Source organism: Malaya genurostris, chromosome 2 (assembly GCF_030247185.1).
Source record: "Malaya genurostris strain Urasoe2022 chromosome 2, Malgen_1.1, whole genome shotgun sequence".
In the NCBI taxonomy this organism is placed as follows: Eukaryota; Metazoa; Arthropoda; class Insecta; order Diptera; family Culicidae; genus Malaya; species Malaya genurostris.
Window position 1 is genome coordinate 322578338 of NC_080571.1, and position 22961 is coordinate 322601298.

General features: G+C 36.3%; 1 protein-coding gene across 1 annotated transcript in view; it reads left to right on the plus strand.

Moving 5' to 3' along the window:
- The first annotated feature begins 237 nt into the window (after window positions 1-237).
- The window catches only part of LOC131431338 (ejaculatory bulb-specific protein 3-like), a 42968-nt gene continuing 20244 nt past the window's right edge, over window positions 238-22961 (plus strand). The window contains exon 1 of the mRNA XM_058596990.1: window positions 238-380. The gene's annotated coding sequence lies outside the window, so the exon portion shown is untranslated. The remainder of the gene's footprint in view (window positions 381-22961) is intronic.

Below are 22961 nucleotides of genomic sequence, written 5' to 3' on the forward strand. Positions count from 1 at the left end.
CCATGTCCTAAAAACCAAAGTCAAAATCTGTTTAGTCTTTTAATGACTTCTACATCGGCTAGCACCGCCGCTTCGCCACACGAGTGTAACAATCATTACACGAGTATGTACACCGAACTGACCTGACCAACGGCGGCAGCAGTGTCCACATTGGTTTCGGTCCGGTCCAACCGATTCGACCGACGACCGACTTGGGGCCCTCTCGGAGTGGTGGAAGCTATAAAATGAATAAGCCCGCCGAGTCGTTCGATTAGTAGTGGTTTAGAGCTTTTCTAGCGCAGAAAGTGAGTGAGTGAGTGATTAGCGGGGTCATTCGTTCTCTAATTCTGGGAAAGAAACTAACTTGGACGGCGAAGCAAAGAAAAAAAAAATAAGCGAAGGTGAGTGAGTTTGACGGCAGTCAAAAAAAAAAAAAATAAAAATGGTGCGTTTGATAATTTTTTCGTCGCTGTTGAAACCGGTGCTAAACTGCGAACTGGAATCGGGCAACATTGATAAATTCATTGGCAGTTGAAATACCGGATTGCAGTTGATGCCAACTTACCTACCTCAAATGAAGTCGTGAAACATGAGTCGGCTAAGTACAACGTACAATTTGTGTTTTTCTCTTTCAATGTTGTGGCGCACTTTTGGACGACGCGTGGTGACACTTATTACCATGTCACGCGTACGCTCTGTGGGCCGGTCGGGACGGGCCCCGAACCGTTTCGGCATCCAGAAGTGTTTATTAGGTGGACAGTTGGTCGGCTTGCTGGATTTGATCCGATGATATAATATAGTTTAATGGAATTTCATAATTTTTCAATACTACACCGCCACTGACCAATGACTGCAGTGACAACCAAACCATATCAGTAGTGAGTACTTCGTAAATGTATTATACCGAGTGTTATTTTTGAAACAGAATTGCGCAGCACAAGTTGCTTTATGCAATTAGACTCTGCGGCTGGCAAGGCGGATAAATCTACATTTAATCGAATTACACAAACACTTGTTTGGAGAAGTGCTGTCGTTTAGGATTAAATGACTTCACATTGACACCATAAAAATGTCGCACAAATTAAAATCTAAACCGATCTTGACTGGTCGGAATATTACTTAATTGTGTGTTATGAATTGCTAGAATTGTGACATCGTTAAAGATTTTTTGTGGTCGGTGATAAAGGGGTTGGAATAAGCTGTTCTCAGAAGATCTTAAAGAAAAAATGTCGAAACAGGTTCATTCTTCCGTCGGATTAAGGCATCAAGGCAGTTCTGTTGAATCTAGAATATTTTATTTCTTACTGTTCCTAGAACCAGTCCATATATCTTTCTCCAACAAAGTAGGTGACGTATGAATAATCAAATTGTAGTAACAAAGCCGAAAAGTCACTACAATCGATCAAAGACGCACACCAGACGCACGCTTTTCTCCAATTACCACGAACTGAGTTATTTAGTTTACAAGGGCCTTGACCCTAAATTCAATTTTGATTGTATTGCTCAGAAGGTTTCTTCGGTTCTTTGAATTTAATGTTTTGATTACTGCCCATACTCGCATATCAGTTTCATATGAGCTCTGACCACTTATGAGTTAGCCTCGACGGACATCTATTTTTATGTTACTTTCAGAAATTGAAAAAATAATTTCTGATTAGTTCAGTAAAACTTGAAAAAAATTAAGTCGCGTCTGTCCCATATGGAAAGTAATCGTATATCTGTCCTACGCATTAAAAATCACGCTATAGTGACTAAAAGTGCACAGATTGCGGTATTTTTTTCTGGACACTGTACCGACATTTAGCGCTGAAAGTGCATGAAAAAATTTCGATAATGTAAGATAAACTATCTTTGAATCGCTCTTTGGATATAGCCGGTTCGATCTTAGTTCCTCGCCAAAATAGATTCTTTCAGAATCAAATCCCACACACCAAAAAAATTTGAATAATACAGGTGACTTAATTCCTCATACGATGTATTTCATAAAGACCTAATTTGTCAAATGACGGAAAATTTCATTTGTAATGACTTAATTAGATTTGTAATGACTTAGATTAGCTTGAATTTTACTGGTTTCGACTGTAACTTGCATTCTGCTAACAGGTGCGACTGTATGAATTTAAATGCACCTTTTACCAACCAAGCAGATGTATGCTTCTGTGACTCAGTCGATTGATAGAGGTACTTGCGATCCAATGTTTCTCGGTTCAAGTCGCGGTAGTTGCTATCAGTATTCTTTTTTTATTTTAACGAATTTCATGTCATGGAGTTTTAGACACAATATTAAATGTTCTTCCACGTGAATTTGCGTGAACTGCGACGCTCCATTTATGTGCATCTAATAATATGTAAAATCACAGGGATTTTTTTAAGTGTGCATTTATACTCACAATGTCATCCTCCGAAGCAACAACGTTAGGGAAACATTCAGCTCTCTTGTCATAACTTTGAACAAAGTCAGATGTAGGCGTATGCGAATATTTCAAATTGGAATTATTTCGAACGAGAGATTTCAGAATGTTTTTCGCGGGTGGTGGTGGCATTGAAACCTACACTCTTAGAAAAAATGAAATTTACGTTTGACGTAAATTCAAGCATACCGTAATTTATTCGGTGATGACACAATATTACATCTACTACCATGTAAATATAAATTTTTCGTGTCTATCGATGTAAGTTTCAGCTAAGTTAACTGTGAAGTTAATAATATGACTCATTTTTACATAGTTTGAATTGTGAATGCAAGTGAATAACGACGCTCCTTTTATGTGCATCTATAAAGATGTAAATTTTTCTAAGTGTGTACAAAGTTACTGTTTGAGCTATCATCTGTGGAAGAGTCTCCACCATACAATTTAATTGCATCAAGGCCCGGCATGATATCACAAACTTAATTATATCGAACGATTAAAAGTTTCACACGAATGGAAATTCAAACATGAAATTTTACCACATGCGAGAGAAGCATAGCATGCTAAGAAGGGACCGGTATGTGAGTATCTTTACGTTCGTTAACAGAAGTACTCGCATATAAGTCCCATCTTGTTGCATGTTGTTGTCGATTTTCAATATGGAACTGATATGTAAGTATGGGCAGTGAATGCTAGCTGCGAAGAAGATGGTGTTCTACGCTTGAGTCAGCCCATCAAACGCAGTAACCACGGATCGTAGTAGTCGTTGGTTGTTCCGAACCAAGTGTTTGAGAGGAAGAAAAAAACATGAACAAATGTAGTCGCAGCCATCTTGGATACAATCACACGCCAACCTATATTGGTTCTATAAACGCATACGCACAATAAAGGACGGTTGAAAGAATTAAGCGCTATTCACACTAGGCCGTGACGTATCCGGAACGAGACCGGATCGTGTCCTCAACGTGCCGGGAATTATTTGAAAAATATTCTCATCATACCGTGCACTTTCCGTGTGGCTGCCGTTACTATTAGTAACATACACAATCGTTGCGTTTGATGTTTTTCTGTTAGTCACGAAGATGGCACAGTTTTCCAACGAAGAATTGGCCGTGATTGCAATTGCTCTAGATGACGAAGATAATCAGCAGTTTCAAAACAAAAAACGTGTTTAATCCACCTAGCAGTGAGATGATACCTATTTTTATCAATCCGCATGTGTTTTTTGCATGAATATTCTTCGGTGTTTAAGTTTTCATGACATTATTTTAATGACCCTCGTTTTAAGCGACAATTTGAGATTTTAATCACTCATTACTCTGTAATGTCGAAACTGCAAATCGGATCGAATTTGAATCTAGAAGTGTGATAATCGATTAAACATGCCATGATATGTAAGTTCCACTCTAGAGTTTACGTTAATTTAAGGTTCTTCCAGAGCCGGTATTCAGGAACCAGCATAACCCAAACCGATTCGTATGGCCATATGACGAATAAATTACAACAGTTTTGAGTTCAACTTTGAAGCTTTTCGGGATTGTCATCTTCTATATCGGTTTGAATTCTAAAAATTCATCATCATGTAATTCGAGAACCGGAAGTCATAATTGGATAAAATAATTAATTTTTGTATATAAGTTTGTTTTAATTGAAATTTTTGTTTCTGAAATTTGATTAGGCTTTTTTTGAGAAAACGATTGAGCTTTGAGAAACGATTTTATACTGGAACCGGAATTCTAAAAGCGGTATGGCCGAAGTCAGATAAATTCACCTGAGTAGCTGTACACTTTACATTTGTTTCAAAACATTTGAAAATCAGTTAAGACATCTTTGAGAGATCATAGCACGAATTGAATTTTTAGGTGCCTTCTGATCGACAACTGAATACCACTAAAACTGAAAAAAGTTAATTTTTTTATCGACTATCCAAATCTGCTAACCCGATAAACCTGATTAAATTATGTGGAATAGACATTTTTATACAATCCCCGAAACCGGAAGTTGGATCTGACTGAAAAGCAAGATGTTTTATAGAACTTTGAAACTTTTCATTTGAATCTTAGATGATTCTTAGATTTCATTTGCATCTTAGATCGGTTCAGCCATCTTCAAGAAAAATGAGTTACACAATTTTGATTTCGTTTCACATATCATCCTGTAGTTCCGAAACCAGAGGTCGGAACCAAACATAATGCAGGAACTTTGTTTGGGAGCATACGACTTTTCGTATGAATCTGAATTTGTAGAAAAGAAATTTTCCGAGAAAATTAATTGAAGTTATTTGTCACACACGCATTTGCTGATCTCGACGAACTGATTCGAATGGTATATGGATGTTATGTTGTTCCAGCATTTATTGCTGTAAGTAGTTTAAAACAAAATAATTAAAAAAAATTCTGCCATCATCTGGTTTATATATGTCATATTCGAACGATTATGTTGCCAAAAACGAGCCGTGCCAAAATCGGTCCGAGGCTAAATGTCATGAAAAAGAATGCTGTACACAATCCTTTTGGTTCTTAGAAACAATTGTATGTAACAGTATAAAAAATCGTGTTTTCCGTTGCTCCCAAGCATTTCTTTGTCATACAGCGCTCAAAACTCCTACTGCTGGAATAGGGGGAAAAGTCGCTTACAGAAAAATTTCGATATCTCCGTTAAAAATGGACGGATTTTAACAATCTATGGCTTGTTGGATAGGTATTACCGTGCCGAATCTAAGTCTGAAAACACATTCTGTTTTCAAGGTCAATTGTGACAGATACTGTCAAAAAACTGAAAATTTTGACATAAAACTTTGTATAACTCAAAAAGTAAACATCCGATCTCAAAACCATTCAATAGCGTTTTGGGTGACGGGGAGACCTTTCATTTGCGACTAGTTTGATGAAAATCGGTCCAGCCATCTCTGAGATCTCGACCTCTTAGTTGACAACACACATACGGACACACACACATACACACACACACAGACATTTGCTCAGTTCGTCGAGCTGAATCGATTGGTATATGTCATTCGGCCCTCCGGGCCTCGGAAAAATTTTCGAAAGTTTGAGCGAATTCTATACCTATTTTTTATATATATAAAAATAGGTAAAAAAGTAGGAAGATTTGGGTGCACGAACTTTGGCGAAAGAGAGCAGTTGAGGGTGAATTCGCCACCTTATATAAGCAGCTTGTGAATGATGAAAACAAGTTCTGGGAATATTTCCGATGTCAGAAGCCTGTTTCAACTCGCTGTTGAGTAAAATTCATCCGTATCTTAAAAAACAGAACACTACATTTCGATTAGCAGTGACTCCCCGAGAGAGGCTGGCAGTTTGCTTAAGGTATTTTCATTTATTTGTTGACAAGATTTCCTAGTAAATGTTGTAAATGACAGGAAAACTCCAACCAAAAAATGTATTGCGATCATTGAGATGGCTCATAGTTTGTGTTCGTCTCATGATTTCAGATATTTAGCAATAGGAGACACGCAAAAAACCATAGCTTTAATTTGCAGACTTGGGGTAAGTACTGTCCACCAGATTGTTCACGAGACATGTCGTGTATTTACCGAAAAATTAATCGATGATGCAACTCAAGCACCTGCCAGTAGTGGTTCACTTTATTACAACTACAAAAAATATAGTGCTACTTGCTCTCGTCGATTCGCATGGGAATTTCACTGCGGTTGACGTAGGAAGCTTCGGAAAAAATAGCAAAATCTCGTCTTGGAGTATTTCTCGAGTATAACAAACTCTCCGTACCAGCGGACACATACCTACCAGGAACGAAACAATTTGCCCCATATGTAATTGTTGGGGATGAAGCCTTTCCTTTAAAAACATGTCTATTGTGACCTTACCCAGGTCAAGAGCTGGATGAATCGAAACGTGTATACGAGGTCTGTTCAAAAATTACCCGGAATTCTCATTTTTCTAAAAAGTATTTATTTATTCGTCTACATCTATATGGTCCCCTTCAAGTAATCCTCCCTAGATAAAATACACTTATGCAGTCTTCGAAACACCCCTGATAGTCACTTTTTGTAATGCTCTGTAGCACTCTCAGCGATTCTGCCTTTATCTCTTCAATCGATGAAAAACGCTGTCCTTTCATGGGTCTCTTCAACTTTGGGAACAGGAAAAAATCACACGGAGCGATATCTGGTGAATAAGGAGGTTTAACAGCTCCTGAGCGATGGTAATGCGTTTGTTTTTTTGATCAAAATTCAGCAGTTTCGGAACGAATTTTGCTGCCACTCGTTTCATGCCCAAAACATTTGAAAAAATATGATGGCATGAGCCAACTGATATGTCAACTTCATCAGCAACTTCTCTAATAGTGATTCGGCGATCATCCATAATCATTTTTTCCACTTTTCCCACATTTTCATCGATTACTGACGTGCTGGGTCGACCGGAGCGTTCGTCGTCTTCAACGTCTTCGCGGCCATCTTGGAAACGATTATACCACTCGTAAACACTTGTTTTTTTTCATAGCAGACTCACCGTAGGCTCTCTGTAACATTTCGCACACTTGGTTACACTTTATTTCATTTTTCACGCAAAATTTAATACAAATCCTTTGACTCTTCAATTCAAAAATCGCCGAGCTTAAAAAACACGTCTACACCAGCCGCTACAAGACAGAATGTAAACAATGAATACAGCTGAAAATTTCACCATACATTAGGGACATATGTACCAACACAATAAAAAAAAATTTTGACCACCGGACTCTCCAGACGCGCGCAATTAAAAAATTCCGGGAACGTTTTGAACAGACCTCGTATAACAACCGTTTGAGCCGAGTAAGAAGAACTGTTTCGGAATGCTTACTTCGTGGTGTCGAATGTACCATCGTACTATTCATGCGAATCCAAAAAATGTGGACCGCATGATTCTTGCCAGCTGCATTCTTCACAATTACAAAAGAAGATTTCATGGTATTACTCCAACCTATCGAGCTACGTCGATGGATGAACCTAGTGTTTTGAACAATCTTCCTGCCCAAGGAGGAAACGCTTGCAAAAATGCATTCAGTACACGGGAACCATTCAAAAATTACTTTAATTCCACCATTGGAGCTGTTCCATGGCAATAATAATAAAATCATTATCGTTAAATGTCGTTTTCGATCTTTAGTTACAAAATCATATTTTGTTTTTTTTCTTCATTCCTTAGCAGACAACTTTGCGATTAGAACCATTAAATATCTATATAACAATGAAATAAAACACAGTACTTGTCTGGGCAATTGTGATTTTTCATTTATTTGAGGCCAACTTGTCATTCTTGTGAATCTCGATATTTTGTAGGAGGATCATTTATACATTCATTACTAGATGATGGCGACGGAGAATGTACCGAGCTGGTATCATGTTCCACTAGTAGCGATGGTGAAATAGAATTTGCAGAGCTATGCAATAGTGCAGCAAGTTCATATTTTTGTACCACTGCAAATATTTCGGATCTAGCCCTGTTTGAACTTAATTTGTCCAACGATTTCAACACTGGCGTTTTTTGCTTAATAAGCTACACTCCGTTTTCCCTAAAAATAACTTTATAATCTCCTTTGATATAAAAGTAGTATCTTTGTTTGTCTAGGAGCGTCGATTCTCGTCGAATAAATTTTATAATAAACTCCTCTTTTTTTGTTAACTTACTACAGCTCTCCTCCAAGATTACCCTTATGACCACCTCTGAGTAGAGTAGAAAGCATCTGTGCTCTTCAAAAAGTATCGATTCCCACATTTGGTACATGTGCCAAGTGTGATAGCAATCCGTTCGGTAGTTTCGGAGTTATGCCATTACATCCCCCTTTTTAAAGGCACTTGCTACATCCACCCCCATATATATCACGTCTTAGGTAAGGAAAATGTTTGCATGGTCTTCATAAATTATCGATTTTTGTAAAATTTTATGAATTTTTCCATCTTTTTTTAAACTTGATGGGTAAGAAATGATACTAAAGAGGAAAAAATTTCATAGCAACTTTCCTTAGAAGCGTAAGAGAAATTGATAAGAAATAATTTTAACGTGAAATCATGAGAAAATGTTTTTTACGAAAAAAAACTATTTCTTGAATAAAAAGATAATATTATAAAATAGAGCAACCAGATGTGAAACGTTGAAAAAATCTGATTACTGAAGGAAGAAAAAATTAGAGGGTTGTATGCAAGACACGACCGATCACGATTGCATTAAAAATGAAATAATTCTTAGGTACCCATAATAAATACAAAAATAAAGATTGTGATGAATGCACTGAAAGTCACAAATTACAAACTTGCTCTACTTCTAGTGTTTACTTTTTTAGCGAATGATCAAAACGACAATTAGATTCTTTCAGAACAATTGATTCTACTCTATTTCATGCCTTCAACAATTTTTTTACATTTGAAAATTTTAGGAAAATATCCTTTAAATGAAAGTCAATTATGAAGATTTCAAAGTTACTTAAAAGATCAATTTTGGATACGAACAACCTCAAGATATAAATCTGGACAAATGAAACGATTTTATGTTATAGTAATTTTCAAGACAGAGAACGTACAAACTTAATCATTTTATAAACAGCGATTAGAGAAGATTTTAAATATATTGATCGAAAAATGTGGATTTGAAAAAATTGAATAACCGTCAACCAATAAACTCAGCAATAGTGTAATTTTAATGATCCTTCGTTAAAAAAGTCTCAATAATCTTCGGAAAGTGTCTGAAAATAGAATGGCAGCAATACAAGGAAGAAAATATGTGACACTGTCCGCAGAACATATTTTGTTACTTTAATTGATTTTAACTTTTGCATATTAAGGAACCAATGCATACGCTACCAAATTCCTTAATTTTGTTCATATTGTAACTTGATTTTATTAATAAATGAACGAACATTATCATTGTTACAACGCATGTAGACACTTGTTGTTTTGATGTAAATGATTTAACTGAAACTGGCGGTAACCCGAGTTTAGTAAGGATTTAAATAATACATGTAAAATCGCAGATCAGTTTGTCTTCACAGAAAAAAATTATGAATTCTACAGGTGACATAATTCTTCAAACGATACAATTCATAACTACTGAACTTCTCGAATGACACATTATTCCATTCGTGCAGAAATTTACTGGCCCCGAGTGTAATTTGCACTCGGCTAGCAAGTGAGACTGTATGAATTTTTATGCACGATTTACCAGCCAAGCAGATATGTGCTGCTGTGGCTCAGTCGACTAACTGGTGTGCTTTGTGATCTAATGTTTTTCGGTTCAAGTCGCGTTGTTGATGTCGATCTTTTGATTTTTATTCCTTTCGTTTTAAAGCCATGTAATTTTCTAATCACACAATTTTTCATGTTCTTGAATATAAATTTTGTGTGAAATACACAGACAAAAATATTTACATCTTTTTTCATGCACATATTTGGAGCAGGAAATTGAATATAAAGTTACTCCTCAGATCTTTACTTTTCAATTTACTTTAAAAGCAAACCTAAGCGTAAATTGAAATATGTTGTATAATTCATTGAAAAATTGAGGCATTTTAATTTACTTTCACACCAATGTGTGTTTTCAATCAAATTTTTGATTCAATTGATGTCTATTTCAAAGTATCATTAAATTTAATGACGTGCAAATTTCATTATTTTTTTGTTTGTATGACGCTCCATTTATGTGTATCTGATAAGATGTAAAATCACAAGAATTTTTCGAACTGTGTTGAGTTTATCTCTAATACTGTATTTTATTGCATATGATAATTCTATATATGTAAGTCGGTGCAACTTATTGGTACTAAGTTCCGAATCTTTTGAAGTGTTTTATTCCTGGTGGGGGACAACAGCTTGTTCGAATCGATAGTGTATAACGATTTCCGTTGCATTATTTTTGCTACACTTAGTCTAGATCACTTCTATAAGATTCTTGGAAGCAAGATTAGACCATAATTTTATGCTTTATACGACTAAATCAATTTCTTACTATTCAAGAAATCGATATTCAATTAGGTTATACGATTATTGTTTGGTTTAATAATAGGGTTTGAGGGACTATTCTGAGACATAGTTCTTTGTATTTAGCCACATTGAATGAAAAAGAATTATCTATGATTATCATCATAACACAACTTTATACTGAATTTATTTGCGCGCCACCGCGTTGTTCGTATGTAAATGAAGATTTCAGTATGCAAACTACCCGTTGACAAGTTGTAACATTTTTAAACTTTTTCGAAGCAAGTTGAATGAAGGAAATTTATCAATAAATCACAGAGATACGCTTCAGATTAGGTTCGAAAAATCTATCGCCGATAATTCTAAGTTGGCCTGTTAGTTACCAGAGAATCAAGATAAGCCATGGGTAAACTAAAGCAGAAATATATTCGGGCATATATTTATACTGACACCCAGCCTCGTACAGTGAAGAGTTAGCAAAAGCGACAATTCAACGAGCGAACGCATATACAATCTAGTCATCACCTCACTGGACGAGCTACTTGTTTCATTCACAGTCAAGCATCAACTGAAATCAAGAAATGATTCGCAGCATATATTTATAGATTCCTTTTCGAACTACGCAGAATGATGCGGTGTTTCTAAGCATGACGCAAAGCCTCCTATGCCGAACAGGAAAATGATGTCAATTTGGTCAGCTGGGAATGGTGGATGAAATCATAGGTCAATTCTAACCATTTTTTCAATAATATGCTATTGAAATACTGAAACGATGTTGCCATATATGTTTAAGTTAAAAGTTTCCGAATCGATTGGTTGTTAAATTATATCAATCCATCAACAAATGACTGAGTTATTACGGTCAAAATTATGACGAAAAAAGGTTACGTGGCTATTTTTGAAACTTCTAATTGACCCCCGGCCCCGTATAGTGAAGAGTAAGGCATTTTTAATACCAAAAACCTTACAGTAGACGCCTTTTGCGACATGGAAGCAGAAACCCAGTGAATCTATTCTTGGTTAAGTTTATTTTAAGTTTTTATTCTTGTCTGGAGAAATATAAGAAAGATACATTTCCTAGTAGACTCCAGCCCCTGTCAAAAAATTGCGGTTTGTTTCGAGGATGGAGATCAAATTAAATGATTCGGTTCAGCTCATTCGGTGCAGTTATGTCAGTTCCGTATAAATTCTAGTTGGAAATAACATGAATCAACTCATTTGGCCGGATTATGTAATGTTAATTCAAAACCTAATCGGCCAGGTACTTAGCTAATCTGGATCGAATCTCCATCTAATCAATTTACTAGAAGATAGGACAGCTCCCGTCTATTTTGTCAGAGGGTAGGCTTAATTTGTTACGAAACAATTTGTGACACAACCCACACTCAGGGACTCCCTTGAAATATGGATATTGAGCATTTAATTGATGAAACTAAATTGTTATCAACAACTAATTACCAGTTAACACATACAAGCATTTAGATTTCAAGTTCACCCAGATCAGGCGCCCTCCCGCTAGACTAGACTGGGAGGCTAATCATTCAGGGACTGGTTGATCGAGTATCACTTTATTCACCGTGCGAGACTAAATTCCCTCATTACCACATGTACTTGTTTTCTTTGCGATACTTATCACCATCAACACGCAAAACCTATCACGCACTGATTCTCCACTTCCTGCACTTTGCCCGACATTTGAACTGTAGGAAACCCAGGTAGTGGCCGCAGGTCATCGAAACACAAACAGGAGACACCGACCCAGATGGTTGTTTTTATTACGGCACCAGCCGGTCCAGCGCAAGGTGCGTTTCGGGGCCGACTTATGTCACATTGCGAAAGCACCTCGACCTTGGCACTTGGTTCGTAATTGACTGCCGACTGACAGACATACTGATTGTTTGCAATTGTTTCTGCACAGCGAGTTCCCATGGTTGGTTTGGTTGCGTGTGAATCGATTCATGAATCATTGGTTCGAATTGAGGTGGGAATGGGATTTCGCGTTTCTCGATATTAGTTTTCCTCTGAGTAATTAAAAATAGCTCAAAAATTCAAATTTTATTTGATTCAATTTGTCATTTCGTAATTAAAATTCCAAGATAAAATTTTAAACGCTTATCGCGTTGTCGTAATTTCCAAGAAATTAAAGTTCAATAGCATATCGAAAAAACGACGACAACAAACCATTTGCGATGATAGCAATTGACTACAACAATAACAGTAATGTACTGTGAATCTCTCAGCACCGACCGAACAATGCAAGGAGTTTATTCCTGATGTTCATCGGAAACGACTTCCCAACAACAAGCCGGGGAATTAGCTTCATCAGTATGCCAAATCGATTCCTTGCTCCCACAGGAACAGAGCGAGCAAAACTGACGAACATCGGCAACTATACCTATGGGTATCTATCATGGTAGAGTACGTGTTCTCCGTGCTTCGACCGTGCAGATTGTGGCACTCATGCCTGGAGGACGATACCGAAGCGATGCCAGATAAATTGAAGATGTAATCTATATGGACTTGTTCGATTTGTGCAAGGATTTATGAACATTTTGATCGGGTATAACGGCCAACGCAATGTCCTGAACGAAGCTCCAGATAATTGATACCGTAAATCGTCCAAACACCCACCCTCAACGGGTGGTTGCGAAACAGGAACGTCTAAAACTATAACCCTGCTACCGTTGACGGAATTGGCAACTTTGAAAGTCAGTGTCAAAAAAAGTCACCGAAAACTGTTTAGAATGAAGAAAAGCAATAATTTGTCTATGGAGTTTTCTAATACACTTACCTTCGAATACGTCGTGACCTGATCGGCAGATATAAAGACTGTCCCAGAAAGTATGGACGCACTTTGATTTGGCTGTAAATAATTCACAAGTGTTAAATATTAAAATTTTATTCGATATACTGATAATATTAGACTACAACAACAGAATATTATTCTCTACATTTGCTACTAAGCTATTGTAGACTAGCTGGCGCACCTTCTTGCGAACGTTCCTCATTAAATTCCGTACAAACTTCTTGGCGACAAGTTTTGACACTTTTTTCCAATCTTTTTCGAACTGTTTAATGGTTTCGGCTGCCGAGACATGTTCCCTAAGCCTTCGTTAATGCCCAAAATTCATCAATTGGTCGAAGTTGTGGGCAATTTGGTGGATTCATGTCTTTTGGGACGAAAGTGACATTTTTGGTAGTATACCATCCTACCGTTGATTTCGAGCAGTGGCAAGAAGCAAGATCTAGCCAGAAGACAACAGGATCCTTGTGGCTTCGAATCATGGGTAGAAGTCTCTTTTGTAAACATTCCTTGATGTATATTTCGCTGTTCATTGAAGCAGTGGTGATGAAGGGTTTCGAAATCATACCGCAGCTACAAATTGCTTGCCATACCATAGCTTTCTTACCAAATTTTTCGACTTCAATCGATGTCTCGGACTGGTTTAACATTTGCCCTTCTCGCACCGTATGATATTGTGGTACCGGCAAGGATTTGTAATTGCCTTTCCCGTAGGTTTCGTCGTCCATGATTATGCAGTTAAAATTTCCAGCAAGAGTCGTATTGTACAGCTTTCGAACCCTCGGCCTGATCGATGCTTCTTGTTTCGGACTACGTTTTGGTTGTTTCTGCTTCTTATTGGTTCGAAGATTCAAACGTTCTTTAGCACGAATTTGACTTCGAAGTGCCAACTTTTTTGGCCACATCCCGAACTGAAACCTCCTTTTGTTCGAATGCTTTCAGTATACGTTTATCCAACTGAGGGTTAGCAGGACCTTTTTTTCGACCCGTTTTCGGTTTATCCTCAAAGGTGTTATCCTCACCGAACTTCCTGATTGCATTTCACACGGCTTTTTCACTTACTCCTTCCATTTTTGCTATCTTTTTCAGTGACAGTCCGCGTTCTATGCACCATTTGTACACAATTTTTCGACGTTGTTCTGAAGAAAGTCCACGCATTTCGAAACTAACTAATGAAAACGAATAAACAACTGCACAAGCTGTTAAAGAAGAGTGTAAACAACAGGACGCAGTCTTGAAAATTGACAGATTCTGAACCATTGCGAAATGGCAGCGGTTTTTGGTTGCGTCCATACTTTCTGGGATAGTCTTTATCAAAACTGTTTTCTCTCAAACACTAGTTTGAAAGTTTAGTTATTTGTTTAGTAATACGGAAATATTTTTTGTTAAAATCAGTAAGAATTTTTACAAAAATATCTTTCCAGTAATTAACATTGCTAATCGGGAAGTGCAGCTCAGAGTATGTAAAGCTGCGTAGATTTCAGAGTTGGGAAGAGATCGTTCATAAATCATTAAGACCAGAACTGGGCTTTTTTTTTAACCACGTCGTCTATCATCGTAGATTTTTTTCAATTTTTTTTTCAATTTTTTCACCCTTGCTCAAAAAATCTACGATTTCACAAAATATTATAATAATATGTTTTTAAATCCATTTTCGGTGACAAAACGTGTTACCATTATGGCACCTGCAAACTGAAAAACCTTTTTTAATCCACCTAGTGGGGTAATGATGCCTTTCTCATATTACATATATATTCAAAAATATCACAAGAAGAATCTGTAAAGAATTTTTCTTTCAATCTTGAATAAAATAAAAAACTTTCTTTGGGTATTAACTAACATAACCTTTTCAATTTGTAAACAGTTATGTCAAGTTAGATTAATAAGAATTTTTCTTTATTTTGCATCGTCGCACTAAATGATTAAACACACTTTACCCTATAGTTCTTGAACCGGAAGTTGGATTCGGTTGAAATTAAACTGCAGCCTATAAGACTATAGGAACTTTTATTTGAGCCTGTTTGTGGAAATCGATCAAATCATCTATGAGAAGATTGAGTGAGTCTCGTTTTAAACTTTTTGACCACTGAAAAATATAAATTTTAATGTGGCAACCTTGCACGCTATACGAAATTGAACAAAGCACGCTGCGAACAGAACAAAGCCGCACATACCGTCGCGTACTAGTTTTGCATCGTCATTTTGAATGTCGATTTGAATGTTTTGACACTCATCGCCCTAATAATATCGGAACCGGAAATCGGATCTGGAGGAGTTTAGAAATCGGTTTAACCGTTGCTGAGAAATCTAAGTGAGTTCCGATTGCACCTTTTTTCGTCATCGCTTGAGCAAAATACTTATGAAAATAAAACTTTTTCACATATCGCACTGTAAAACCAGAACCGGAAGTTGGATCTGGATCAACTTTTCGGGACTTTTGAAAGAATTTCCGAGAAAATTGAGCGCGCATTTTCCCATAGATTTGCACATATTACCTTGAAACTTCGGAACCGAAAGTCGAATAAAGATGAAATTCAATAGTAAGCTATGGGACCTTAAGACCTTTCGTTTGAATATGAGTTTGTGAAAATCGGTTTAGCCATCTCTGAGAAAATCTGAGTCGAATGTTCTGTGACATTCGGCCCTCGGGCCTTGGTTCAAAAGTCGGTTACCAGAGTGATTGCATAGCCTTGCTATATGAGAAAGGCAAAAATTGTTATCGAGTTAAATACTAAAAAAAGTCGGCTTTAAAAATTTAAAATTTTAACCGCATATTTGATTTTGATAAAGTTATGTCCGCAAAGAGGTGATTCTGTTCCCTACCAATCAGGAATCAGAACTAATTGGCTTAAGCGGTGCGTTCCCTTAGTTATTTGGAGATTTTTGCCGTGGCTTCTCACAATTTTCCTGATGGGAAGGATAAAAGGAACAAATCGTTCTGCAAACCCGAAAAGGTGCTGAACGATCTGCAGGTGCCAAAATGCACATTAAATAAAACCTTAACCCCCCGAGCGGATTTAGAGATTTGACAAAATCGACACAATTCTGCATTCTCAGTAGAATGCAGAACGATTCGCAATATGTAAGAGGTGCCAAACAATTTGCTAAAACATTTTAAGGTAGAAACAGAAAAAAATCATTCACTCCAGGAAGAACGATGAATCCCTCTGACTATAGCTTCTTAGCACATTGGGTGAGAAACGATAGAATAACCTTCAATATTAGCTTACCATACACAGATTGAACCATGTGCGGAGAACCAAAAATCCGGATACGTAGTTGCGTCAATTGAGTTGAGTTTGCAATGTCCAGTCAGAGCTCTGACCAGAATACTGACTGCAATGATGGTTGGAAAAATGCAATAGACATTTTGACATTCTCAGATTCCAATCTGGTAAAAATGCTTTTGTCTGAGCGCAAGTTTGCAAGCTCCTCCAGTGGCAGGTGGCAGTGCAGGTTTGGAAGCCGCTCAAAAACGAATCTTGTGCTTATTCCAACTAGTTGAAAATCGCACGGCGAGGATCGTTTATATGGAAAATATGTCGAAATATATATATACTCTATCTATATGCCTTTAGTTCAGGCATATTGACTCTGAGAAAATGTTTTACACGGACGGATCGCGAATTGAAGAAGCGACAGGGTTTGGTATGTTCAACAATAATGTTTCGGCCTCATTTAGGCTTCAAGAACCTGCATCTGTTTATATAGCAGAGCTAGCAGCAGTTCATTATAGTTTGAGTGTAATCGTCACATTAATTCCAACCCATTATTTCCTCTTCACAGATAGTCTGAGTGCAATTGAAGCCATTCGCTCAAACATGACTGGCAAGACTGAACCGTTTTTCCTGGGCAAAATAAAACAGTGCCTGAACAACATATTGAACAATAATTATCTAATCACTATAGTCTGGGTCCCGGCTCATTGCTCCATTCCTGGCAATGAAAGAGCCGATATTTTAGCCAAACGTGGTGCTATTGAGGGTGAAATTTATGAGAGACCAATTGCTTTCAACGAATTCTATAGCTCGTCTCGCCAAAGAACACTTGCCAGCTGGCAAGCTTCTTGGGATAAAGATGATCTGGGTCGGTGGATGCACTCAATTATTCCGAAAATATCGACAAAGGCATGGTTCAGGGGACTGGATGTGAGTAGAGATTTCATTCGTGTGATGTCCAGACTCATGTCCAATCACTACACGATAGATGCACATCTCCTTCGAATTGGGCTCTCCGAGACTAATCATTGTGCTTGTGGCGAAGGTTATCGAGATATTGATCATGTCGTTTGGACATGCGTGGAGTATCGTGATGTCAGATCTCAACTAATAAATTCTTTGCGTACCCAAGGTAGACTATCCAATATCCCAGTTCGAGACATTCTTGCTTGTCGTGACGTTTCATACATGAAACTTATTTATCATTTCATAAAGAAAACTGGAGTTTCAATTTAATAAAGGCCCCTTTCAAGACTTAGTTCTGATCCCAGCTGCGTCCATGAGTTCAACCAATAGCTAAATTAGAATAAAAATAATGTAATGATACAAACAAACTCGAAACAGTTTATGAAATTATTAACAAAATGTCTGAAAATAACAGCTTATTTTATAATTTATAGAAGTTAATCGTTTGGTTCAAATAATATTTCCGAGTAGATTTCATAATTAATGACGAGTTACCTAAGATGATATTTAAGTAATAAGAGAATATGTTTTAATAAATGCAAAACGTTGTGACTATGTTAGAATTAAATTAGGATAAGAATATTATGTAAAAGTGATGCTACGGCGAAGAAAAACTTATGTAAACTGCCTTAAGAAATAAACGTATTTATGAAAGAAAAAAAAATCTATATGCCTTCAATTAGTGACAGTGACACGGAGTTTTGAGCTCCGCAAGGGCAAAACCGCTCAAATATTTCGTTTACGAATGCATTTTTTAGGCTCTTGCAGTCATTGGCACAGAAATACACATTAACTTGCAAGCTCCCGCTTTAGTAGCCTTTTACGACATGGAACAGGTAACCAGTAAATCAATCAATCAATCAAAATTGGTTGAAATAATTCCGCCAGATGACACATGTCACGGCTTACCTGTTTGGTAAATTTATACCACCGGGATAGGTGGAGCGTAGTGTTATTCATAGCCATTGCCGAGCTATTTTTGATTTTTATAACGTTATGTCTTCAAATAGGTGATTCTGTTTCCTACCAACCGTTCATATATTGGAAGACAGACATTGAAAAAAATTTTCGTACAAAAACTGCTTCTTGTCCAAACTGAATTTTTTTTTTATCGAAAACTGAACTAAATTGAAAGTCATCATTATCGTTTAATGAAATTGAATTTGAGAGAAAACTTCACCGAGTACCCTTTTGCTAGTTGTCTATCAGTGCTGGATAAGGAAAAGTTATTATCAGAAAAAATTTCATTCAAATGTGAGAGAGTGTTGCCAACTGTGAATACGCGATTTGGCGCTATTTGCGCTAATTCGCTATTTTGAAACGTAGCCCCGAATCCTCAGTTATTTAAGATACCCGCCAGAGGGATGCAAAAAATTTCAAATGTCTTTACCAGATGAACGATAGGAACGAAATTGCATTTCTTCGTAGAGTGGCTTGAATGAACAATTGAACGAAATCCTGTAGGTGAAGAAATTTTGCACACAAAATTTCCATTGTTGTTTCTTGCTTTGCTTGTTATATCAAAAACTTTATTGATTTAATTAATATTTTTGTTGATTTTTTCAAACTCAGATAGCTGAAACATTTATAGTTTCCACATGCTGTTGATTGTCCTAGACTGAAATCAGTTAAAACGGTAGAAAATCTCTTCAGGGAAATCAACAACGTGTTCCTCCTGATTTTTCAAATCTCGATTGAACCTCACTTTTTTGGTGGGTAAATAATATGAGTTTCAATTCTGCTGACTGATTTTTTCATGAGGTTGTTGAAAAGAAGAGATAGTTTTATTTAGACTTTGAAAATGCAGTGCAACAAACGCATCAGCAGAAGATTTATCAGCGTCTTAAATTTATTGAACGCATTGAAATACAATAAGTTTAGTGCAATTAATTTCAATAAAAAATGTTCGAAAATGTTGTGACCGGTGCGGTAAAATTTCATTTTCAATCGAATGATATCAGATGAAAATGAAATTTATGGCCACTGACCGTCAGCATATCGATACGAATTCAAATGACTTTTGCTGCCATTTTCAAGTGAAGCTCAACTCAAAATTCATCGTCAGTTGAATAATCGCACCTAGCCATTTGTAGTTTCGCTTGCTCAGTTTGAAGTGCCAAGTACTCTAGCTGCATCATTGTCTTTGCTGTTGGTAGTGAGCAAGTTCGAATGAATAGAAATATAAATGGAGTAATGTATTAAAAATGAAAACTGAAGTAGAAACTATTAATTTATGTGTATTCTGTAAATGATATTTCAACTACCTGGTTTGTCTTTCATCCATTAGCTTGAAACAATTCAAAAGTTCACAAAAACTTCACACTTTTGAAAGAGATATTTTGTTACTTCAAGAGATCAACTGACGGTGGTTAAACTGAGCTTTGATTTGAAGAACTGAATGCTGCCGGTTCGGTACGTTTGCGAACGTTGCGTGTATAAGAGTGTGAAGTTTACTGCAGTAAAGAGATCGTCAGTGTGTTTCACATTCGGTTTCAATTTAATTGAATGAAGTTTTACAGCACCGGTTGTCACTATCAATGTCGTTAGTTGATTTCTGATACAAAATTGCAAAAGTAGCCAACATTTATTTAGTACTAGCTGACCCGTCGAACTTCGTCTCGCCCGAATTTTTTTTTAATTTATGTTTTCGGACAGTAGAATTGTCAAACATCTTATGCTGTTAATTTATTATACTGATTATTTAGCTGCGATGAATTCATCGAAAAATATTGTGAATATGTTAAAAGCTTTTGTTACGCAAAAATTAGGTGAATGTACCGATCGCCATATCATCTTTTGAGTCAGTGCATCGAACAGCGATTGTAGATATGGGTGAAAAATTGAAGCAAAAATAACTAAGATTACTACTTTAAATTGATTCCGCAAATTTACAAAAGCTGCCATTGCGACTTTTGGTTCGCCATTTCTCGCTAGTCTGATGATATTAATTTGTCGTGTTTGATGAATGTTCGTAGCCTGACAATCACAGAAACAATTTCCGATTAACAATTTAGCGATAGAACTTTTTTTTTTACTTTTAATTTATGACTTCTGGTCAGCCAGTAATTATTCAGTAAATTTTCTGACATATCAGAGACTCGGATGATTCGCATCGCTAAGTTCGACTCCTCTGGTAGAAGGTAAAAGTTTAGATGCAAGAAACCTTCTTCTTACTTAAACGAACCTTGTTACGTCGAATTTTTCCGCACATTATCTTCAAATCTTTACTCTTCTTTGAGTACTATCCCGATCAGATGGGAATAACAGAACTATAACAACTGGAGTAATTTATATCAGAAATATTTTGTAACAAATTTTGAAATATTTCTGGCTGGTAAGCTGTTAAAATAGCAAAAATCATAACAAAAAAGACTCTAGTGGGAACAAAATCGTAACAGATTTTGAAACGTTTGTATCACAAATATTATTGAATTTGATATAACTACAGAAGTCCGAAATTTATAAGAATAGTTGTAATAAATTAGATAGCAAATTTAACACAGAAAAACTATATCACAGCCAACTTTAAGCATCGTTTCAATACAAAATTGTTGAATGATTTTTTTTATTATATGAATAGTTTATTTAGTGATCTGATTTCTTCTTTTAGTATTTTGGAAATTCTGATCATTATTGTTCGATATAAAGCAACGAAAGAATTCATTTTTTTAATAATGAACGTTGTCTTGAGTCTTGCAAATGAAAAAAAATCATAACTGATTTTGTTATTATATTGTTATTATAAGTTTTAATTTTCATTTTGTTAAATATCTCAAAATGACACAAATTGTTTTACATATCAACTGTTGATATATTTGTGTTATGATTTAGTTATGTGCATCTGATCGGGATGGAGTTCGGTACTGAGAATCTATATATGAAAGTTTTATATAAAAATAATGTGCAATTCTTCTGTTATAGCGGAGTGAACATAAGGAGTGATTGTACAAGTATTTAGCTTATCGTTTGAGTCAATGCATAATGCGACGCGAACGAACGTCAGCATGCCAAATGCAAGGCAAACCTCTTTGTTTGATCTCATTATTTAAACAGCAGAATTCTACCATTGAATCGTACAAAAATCGTTCTAAAATGTGATTTGTTCAACTCACGCCTACGATGGCCAACATTAATCATCAAACTGATTACATTGCACACAATGCATCTTCTGGTAAACAATATCAGAACTTTTGATCCTGTTTACGGTATAGCTAGAACACTCATATGCGTTCATAAATCATTTGTCAAGCAATATTGTTGATACCCAATTAATTACGTGGCTCGGAATGACGAATCACATGAATCAAGTATGCATGTGAAAACATCACACAAAACAACTCGTTGCGCGCCAAAAGATTTTTTCAACGATCTAGTATTCCTTTCTTCGACGGCCAAACACCTATCGATGATCTAGCAAGCATGGGTGACTTTTTCCGTGGAAAATTTCATTGTCCATACAAAAAAAACTTCATGGATTTTTCTACTTTTCCGGCAAGTTTTCGTAATTTATTTGATGTACGAACACGGTGAGGGTAGAAACTGATCAAGCAAAAACAGAATCATGTAAATCCGTTCATCCGTTCTTACGTGATGCGATTACAAAGAATGATCGGAATGATCTCTGCATTTATATATATATATATATATATATATATATATATATATATATATATATATATATATATATATATATATATATATATATATATATATATATATATATATATATAGTGGTTTCGGTTATGTGGCCGTGGTTATTGTCGATGAATAGCCAGAAGTTTTAGTTTTTTAATCAACAATGTGATGTATTCGAGGTTAGCCTTTCGGTAAATGGTCTTTCGGCGAAATGACCCATTTGGAAAAATTGAATTTCCTAATTTTTGTTGTACACCTTTTGTTTATGAGATTTACTTATCTTGATATTGTCTTGTCGTGCGCATTTTGTTTTGATATGGGTTTCGTTTTTGTCATTTGGGCTGAAAGAGTTTTTTTTATGTATTGGACGAGACACGAAAGCAGACTCCAAGGTTGCTTACTGCTTATGGTAATTTAAAATAAATTGCTGTTTTCGTTGTTAGACATTAAAGAATTTTTCATACTTTCGTTCCGAAAACTGAAGTAAACATACTCATCTTTCGCTGAGAACAATCTTATTTGGTGATTTGTAAAATTTGTTTTGGAATAATTAAATCAAATATAACTCAAAGATGCTAAATTTGTTCGACCAAAACTTGTTGTATTGGGTAAGTTGGCACCACTGGTGCGCACGATGGAAGCAAAGTTGATGTGGGGCACAAATAGTCCTAGATGGAATCGCGTTGCCGTTTCTGTAGGGATGGTCCGAATTCCTAGAGGTACGAGGCAATAAAAGCGTCGAAACAGTCACTGCCACAGGGTGGATTTTGGTTTCATACGCGGCTCCGGAACTGTTGTTCGTTAGTGATTCAATCAGTCAGTCATATCCAGAGACACATCCTCGAAAAAATATATTTATATCAAAACACGGTACGTTTCGACTGGACGAAGTTCGGAAAGAAAATGCCGTTAGCTAGTGCATGTATTCCATTTGTTGTACGTCTGTTGTCAGCGTACAGGATATAGCACGGAAAAGACGGAAAAGATTGAACTTTATTGTCGTTGGAGAAAAATCC